Consider the following 8,836-nt stretch of genomic DNA (forward strand, 5'->3'; position numbering starts at 1 on the left):
GAAGTCTTTAAAACATATTTCTGGGTCGGTTTTAACATAAACAAATCCATCAATTGGGTTTTTTCCATATGGTTTTATAATATGATCAGTTAAGAAAAGATTGTACACTGCCCACTCGGGGTCATTTATAACACCGTTGCCGTGATGTTGTTTTGTAAAAAAAGTTACTGTTAGTTAAATAAAAAACGTTCAAGGACAGAAATACCATCAAACTGTTTGGCAGAAGATAACATTTTTATATGACTGTTTAAAGTTGTTAGCTGAAAAGGAAATAAATATTTGGAAGGTTCTTGAGCAGCAAGTTCAAAAAGGTTATATGAATTATAACTTGGATCCATAACATTTTGCCATTCGTGAATTGGTTCTGGAATTATATTAAAATTAGGATTATATTCTTTAATAATATCTAAAAACGTACTTTTTCCTGATGCAATATTACCTTCAACTGATATAATTTTTCTCATTTATATAAAATACTTATAGAAAAAATCTTTAATTAAAGTTAAAGTTAATACAGCTTTCTTCTTTTTACTTTTATATCCGTTAGTTTAAATTCCTTCATATGCATTTCAAGAGGTGTTGAATAATTTTTTTCTTTCTGCATTTCTAATAGTATTGTAAAATATCCTGAATAACTTGTTTATCTTCTTCTTTATTTTACTTTTCCAGGATCATTAGGGTCATGAACAGCTAAAGCTGCAATCCGTGCTTTTGTTATAAGTTGTTTTATTTTGTGATGATGTGTTTTTAAAATAAATTTCTTGTCGTCAAGTTTTAGTCTGTTAGTAAATATGGTAATTACTGATGGAACAGCACCAGCAACTGCTACAAATATAGGAATAGCTGGAAAAGTGCTAATGCAGCTGAACAACCAAAATACCAGCTGTAATATATAATCCAGTACTTACTCTCCCACAAAATTTATAACTTTTTCTGTAAGCAGCAGCTAGTTTAGTTAAGTGAATAATTAATTGATCTATTGTTTCTATTCCATTATATTAGAAATAAGATTTTTATTACTCATTTATATAATTAAACTTTTTATTTCTAAATTAAATTTGTTCAAGATCGCTAAATGGTACCCAACTATTAATATTTTTCATTATAACCTTTCCATTTTACTAAAAACTTGTTTTTTCTTATAGTCTCGTCTAATAACTTTTTCAATTCTAAAAACTTCTTGTGTAGTAGGTAAAAGTTCTTGTTCATAAAATGAACCTTGAACTATTTATCATTTAAATCTTTAATAGTGTATGTTCTGGGGTTTGTATTATTAATTTTATAAATTATAAATATTTCCTCTGTCCAGTTTGGTGTATATCCTTTTTTAAAATGTCTTTTAAGTTTGCTTAAAAAGAACTCGATCACCAATTTTAAATTTTGCTTTACTCTTTGGTATCTTAAATCACCATATAAATTAAAGTAAACAGTACCTTTATTTAAGTTTTTACTAGCTTTGGTTGGTGTCATTTTTATACTAGAATGCTTTGTTTTGTTATATTTATCAACCATATCCTGCAAATTATTTAAATAAGTATAAGTATTATTTGCTGTAAAATATTTCCACATTATTCTTTTTAAACTTCTATTAAATCTTTCTATTACTACAGCCTTTCCTTCATTAAATGTATGATACATATTAATTTTATTTTTATTCAAAAATGATTCAAACTTGTTATTATAAAATTCTTTTCCTTCATCTACCCATAAATTTTGTGGAATCCTTGCAGTCTTCGGGGACTTTTGTCCCTGAATTCTACCTTCTAAAATTATTTTTTCAAATGCTTCAGTAACAGATTCTCCAGTTTTATTCTTTAATGGAATAACCCAAGCATATTTACTAAATATATCAATAACGGTTAACAAGTATTTTACTCCTTTATTATATTTTGAAAAAGCTTGCATGTCAACTAAATCAGCTGACCAAGTATCATCAATATCATTAACTATCACTCTTCGTTTCCTAAATTTTCTTTTAATTGGTTTGTGTAATTCTTCTGCTAATTCATCGCTCCAGCGGTAGCTTGGTGCAGTGATTCCGGGGGTATACTCTACCCCCTTTTCCCGTTTTTTGATTTTTGTCCCAGCCCGAGTTTGTATTTTGTTTTAATTATAGGTTTCACAACTAAATGTTTTGCAATCTTTTCTCCAAATGTTTTTGATTTAGTTTTATTTAAATTGGAAAGCATTTGCTTATCACATGTACCCTTTTTTACATCACTGTCATAGCAAAAATCATGGTCCATACATACTGCATCCAGTTCATTGACAGGGGGTCCATTATCTAGAGGATTTCCTGGCCCACAATAATTATATCCTGGAAGTGTTAAACCTTTCTTAGGTAATAAAGGTAACATTGCTTTGTGAATATCTAAATTACCCCTGTACTTTTAACAAACTTTGATTTCATCTTTCCACAAGATGAACAGGTAGCTTTTATCATTTTTCTCCATTTTTTTGTTATAACATAATGGGGATTTATATTATCAGTAAATCTTCTTTCTTTCAAAACAATATATTTTATTCTGTAAACTCATCTATATCATATGTATTTAAATTTAACTTTAAAACTTTTTAGTTGGTTTTTAATTGGGTTTAACTGGGTTTAAAACCTGTGGATTTTAAATTGTCCGGCATTGGTCAGTTTGGACCGAGGGTTAAAAGGTCAAGTGGGGTTAGATTGACTTCGCACAAACAATTCTTATACTACTACTGTGAATCATCGGAAGTACCGGTATCATCTTCTTCATAATTAAAAAGTGAAAATAAGTTGACCCTTTTAGTACTTCAGTTCAATTTGTCGATCATCTATTGATTATGTTAATAGTTATTCAACCATTTTTACGAATAACAACAACTTAATTAGTGGAGGCATTCACATTGTTCTGACATTAAAAGGATGTGGAGTTTATTCTACAAGGCAGCATGAATGCATTTGCCGAGTTTGATAGTGTATACAGCTGGAACTTTTGCTTAGAATAATCTTGTGTTTCAAAATAAATTAAATTTAGACTAGTGTATTTTTCATCAGATTAATGTCCACTTGCATAATTGTGCCTATTTTTAATTCATTTAATGTTTTAATTAATTAAATTTCAGGCATTAATATGCGTCACTGTATGAGCTTGTGTGTGAAAATATATTTAACTAAAATTGAAAATAAAAAACACAATTTTAAAGATTTTGAATATGATTGTATAAGCTCATATTAGAGCGAAATATTTTTGGCAAGCTATTGTGACCACCCCATGTCCGTCATCAAACTTTCATTCTAATTAAAGCTTGTCGTACTTAGAAATGAAAATTCTCTTAATTTTCCGCAGCTTCTTCACATTCTGATTAATTGCTGCAGATTTCCTCGGCTCAATACTCAGCATTCCGCTTTGATTGCAGAACTTTTCTGATACCCGATTTTCTCCCAATTTCCGCATTTTTTCCCGCATTCGGTGGCTCAATACTCTGCATTTAATTGCGTAACTTTTCCAATTCTGATCTTCTCCCAGTTTCCGCATTATTTCCGCATTTGGTGGTTCAATACTCTGCATTCCACATTGATTGGGGAACTTTTCCAATACCTGCTTTTCTCCCAATATCCACAGTTTTTTTCCACATTCTGGATTTGTTATGGATTTCCTCGACTCAATAATCCTCAAAATTCCGCATCATTTGCGGAGATGATCCGAGATCTGAGCTTATTAATGTATTATATTATAATAAGCAATACTTTTTTATGTTTAATTAAGAAATAATAAGTTCCCAAGTGTGGTTTATCGTAGAATAACAGGTGTTTTGAGTTCTTATGCATAAAAATATATCAGGATCGATGGCCGTAGGCCTGAGTGATATATTGTTTTGCATAAGGACAAAAAACTTAAGGGTTATTCTAAGATAAATCACACTTGGGAACTTGTTATTTCAATTCTAACACGACATTCTAGTATCAACAGTTCTAGAAAAAAAGGTAACTATTTTTTTCGACCGTGCTACACACCTGGATCGGAAGACGTCATTTTACACGAGTGGTTTATTATGGCTAACAATGCTTTATTCATCACAACGATGTTATGCTGATGTCACGTCAACGTGATATTTAGCGCCATGTACGCATCAAGGAATAGCGCTTTCAAATTTCATGAAATATTTTACTTAATAACATGTTTTAAACGAAATGTCATATTGCACAAGTGTTTTAATTTATACACATACTGAATTAGTTATTCGCTTTGCTGAATAATTCACAATAATTTTTGCTCGAACTGAATTCTGCCACAAGAAGTATTACCGTTTCCGGTCCTGGCGTGTTTTAACAAATACCTACTATTGGCGCCATGCTTGTGTGATGAAACAGTTCCATCATATTTGATATAAATTTTACAATAATTTATAGCTACGCCCTCGTGAAATTATTGCGCCCGACGTATAACCACCCATCGTGTACAAATAGTGATAAAGCACTGCTTTGCTATAAATTATTTCTTAAATAACTCGAGATAGATTTTGCTCTACCTTTATGTAGGTTATTCGCTGGCCGTGTTAGAATATATTATAAACAGCATATTATATAAAGAATTATACTTCCTGAGTGAGGCTGGAACCTACATCGATGAGAGGCAAGTGATTTTAAGCCAGAAACCTAACTACTTGGCCACGGTCAGGCCCTACTGTCGGTCCAATAAGCATATGGGCCATGCCAATTGTTTAGAAAAATGACGTGCGTAAAATACTTTCGCACGGAATCCAAACGGAATTTGTTCTGAATTCCGTCTCATTTACATATTCCGTGCCTATTTTCCTGCCCAATGACGTGCGTAAAGCTACTCCGCACGGAATCCGCACGGAATTTTTTTCCTGCTAATTTAAATATTCCGTGCCCATTTTCCTGCCCAATGACGTGCGTAAAGCTGCTCCGCACGGAATTTTTTCCTGCTAATTTAAATATTCCGTGCCAATTTTCGTGACCGATGACGTGCGGAATCTCTGTTTTATTTAGATACCTTAAAAACTGAATTCCGTCTGGATTCCGCCTGGAAAAATTGAGCATTTTCCGTCTCTAATCCGTGCCGCTGACGTGCGTAAAATTTCGTACAGGCAGGTTTAAATATACCTTATTCCATTTATAAGAAGGAATATCAATCTTTAAATTACACGAAGATTTTGATAATATAGAAAATCTTAAACACTATGTCTGAGCCTTAGGTATACAAGATCAATGGTTATTGGGTGCATGTACATAAGCTTATAATTATTAGCTACATAAGTTTGATATCTACAAGAATCTTAAAAAAATTGTGTGTGGGTGTGTATTATATAAACCACATATAAAATATATAAACATATAAAATTAAATAGCATACCTTGAAACATATACATTGACAATGAACATGATGATTATCAAAATCTGTGACATTTCAGGGATGCCTTACAATTGAAATAGCTTTTTCTTTCATAATGATTTTCAAAAAACAAACAAACATATTTTAGCATTTTATTGAGGAATTTCATACTCTGTCTCTATTCAGATCTACAATATACAGAATTGTACAGAAAAAGAAGGAAAAGCTTTAATATACAAATATTCTACTGATTGGAAATTTCCCATCATAAAATGCTATTATACTGTCATACAGATTTTCAAACTTCTGTTTCAAAAATATATTTTGTTACCATGCTTGTGTCAAAAATAGTTTTTATATAGTCCTGTCTCAAGTTATGATATATTACAAACCTGCAACATTTAAAAACAGGAATAAGCTAGGCCTATATATGACACCTGTAGTTTGCATCTCAAGTGAGACTAATGTTTATACTATTGTCTAACATAACATATTGGTTATTCAGGAAGTATGGGGGGGTGAAAGTGCTGCAAAAATGTAATTAAAAAAATGGAACACATCTCAAACTGAAAGTGAAAGTAGAAATGAAAAGTTGAACTAGGATCATGTAAGCCTTTGAGACCCCCTCATGTAAATTTTCATAAATGGAAATTATACCTGACAGACCAATAATATTCATAGTACATATACACAAGTAGCAGATACTTTCTATAAAGGTCACCTTGATGGGTTATACTTTGTATTTTGTCTTAAACACATGTACCTCTAACTGTCCACATTCTACCTTGTAGAACTGTCAATCTTTTTTTTTTCAAACACATTTTTTTCTCTAAATTTGTTTTTGTTGTGTGTCTAACATACTTATCTAGGTACTCTGGTTAATGAAATCTAATTAACTTATATATTTTTTGAAATATTGCATTTTTTTTCCATTTTGACAGCTCTACCTACTTTCACTTTCATTTTGCATTTTCAAAAAAAAGTAGGTTTGCAGCACTTTCAACTCAGAGTACCTGGCGAAATATGTTAGACACAGAATTAATTTATAATCATGACAGAAATGACAAAATGCTTTTGAAAAAGAAGCTTGATATCTTCTACAAAACAGAATGTGAGCATTGTGAACAAATTGTGTTGTTCAAATTTTGAAATGCCTACTGTACAGTAGAGAATGCATAGCTATTTATGTTCCTGCAATCATTGATATGAATACACTAATTGCAGTAATTAATATGTGAATCACTAAACAATGTATACTTACGGCTGCATATCTGATTCCCATAAACATAATGCCCGATAACATAAAATTGTCACACGTAGTGTAACAACATTGGCTGTGTTTACCTAATCCCATATGGTTAAGAAAACACATGTGTGTTTGATTGGTTCAAAAGTGACAGGTTTGAAGCTGATTAATAATAATATTGAAAATACACTGCCATACCTTTGTACAAACATACAATTTGGATATATCCCGAAACTGTCCATGTTGTTTATGAACATTTCTCAACGCTTCATTTCGTCTCAATAAATGAATAAATCCACTGCCCCCAACTATGCACTCGTGTTCGTGGGAAAGTTCACGCGGCTCCTTGGATGTTTGGCCGCTTATGTCTTAAAAATTACGGCTCAGCAAGACTTGAGAAAAAGTTTAGTGAAAGCCAACTTGAGAAATTTCTCAGCTGAGACAAATCTCAGACAGTTCTGAGAAAATCTTGAGCTGTGAATTTTCTCAGTTTGAGAACGTTAGTGAAAGCGGGGCCAGAAGTCAAGATTTTATTTTCAAATTGAACGATTTATTGAAAACTGCCCATAATGATGTGAACGATTTGTTGCTATTTTATTGAAAATTTGTGACGATTAACTGGGAGTGATTATAGTAATTCTTTTTCATTTAACTGTTGAAATGGGAGAAATTTTGTGGACATTGCCAGTGGTACTGGAACTGAAAGAAACTTAAAGCATTTACACGCAGTTTTATCAAATTTTATACAAATGACATACAATAACTAAGTTGTACAATATTTGTTTGTAATTTGGCAGCTGTTTGGTTTGAGTGTCAATTACTCATGATTATGTTGGATGTAGTTTAGATATAGTTATAATTTACTAAATATGTAAGAACAAAATCGCAGTAAGATCCTTCGGCCGGCTAATTCACTTTCCTGTTGTTCCTTACAATCTAATCGGTAATAATAATTCTTACAACGGACGACTGACTACCTTCTGAGTTTTGAAATGAGACACATTTCTGTGCTTTAAGTCCATGCTCTTCCATAATCTTTGTTTTGAGACAGTAGTTTTGCGTGTTTGTCATCAATTTGTTTTGGGTGAGGGCTTAGTACATGGCTTCTTTCTCTTCCTGTGTTAATGTTTTTATCAAATGACGAAAACACGCCCGTAAACACCGGTTCTGCCTCATTTTCGTGTAATATAGCCTTCAATATGAGTGGTATTACAACATATAAATCATGCTTAGCATTTTGAAAATTCAAGTCATTTTAAATAAGACACTTTTTCATCATTTTTCTTTTTCTCAGATTATAATTAAGCAGCTTAATGTTTTGGAGTGTCATTGATTTGGACTGCTTACTTGCCTAAGCCTTGATTTTTTTAGTTTAAACATAATTTTATCCCAGTAATACATGTACAAATTAAATACATATATCATAGTTTGAACAAGATAAGTAGGAACCGATAAGAATGGAATACACAGTCTCATAGAATTTTTCTCCGTATTTTTTTCGTGTGTCATCAATTTGGACTGCTTACCTTGCCTAATCCTCTGTATTCCTTTGCTTCGATTCTAATTTACTACCGGATTTTGTTATTTTTATAGTTGATTTTTCTAATTAGTATTATCATTCTATTGCTATTGTAACTTCTTTGAGATCACTAGGACATCTTTTGTGAATAAAACTGTCTTATTTGAAAAAGTGTCGTGTGTTTCGATTTTCGTCAGTTTTGAATCAAGTTGTGTTTAATTATGGTCGTTTCTTTGCAATTGTAACTTGTGTATCGCTTCATTGTACCAAAACAGGCAGAAATCAGAATTTAACGGTAATTAGTAATAATTACAATATGCCGTTAAATATGGACAAAATCGTATCTAAATATTTACAATAAGTAGTACAATCTTGTGTATAAAAGTCAAAATAGGTCGTTCACCATCATTTCAATAGGGCGTACACTACAATACAATACAAAGCCCCGCGAATGTGTGTTTTAAACACCAGGGATGAATTAATGCTGAAATCGTGATAGATGAAAAACAAAATATACGAAATTCTTATAATGTGACATACATTCAGAAAATTTACCTTAATTTTGATAAAACTCTTTCATTTTTGGTATGCATCATCTAAACATTCACCCTTTAATCAACTGATTTCACCTTACCTACCGCTCATGTAAGTCATTCTGGACTTACATTGACTGGGAAACACTTGATACATGCCTTTCGAAAAACATCTCAAGGAATAAGCATACCTGTATTTGGTAAT

The sequence above is a fragment of the Mercenaria mercenaria genome, unplaced genomic scaffold, assembly GCF_021730395.1.
Source record: "Mercenaria mercenaria strain notata unplaced genomic scaffold, MADL_Memer_1 contig_4930, whole genome shotgun sequence".
NCBI classification, from domain to species: domain Eukaryota; kingdom Metazoa; phylum Mollusca; class Bivalvia; order Venerida; family Veneridae; genus Mercenaria; species Mercenaria mercenaria.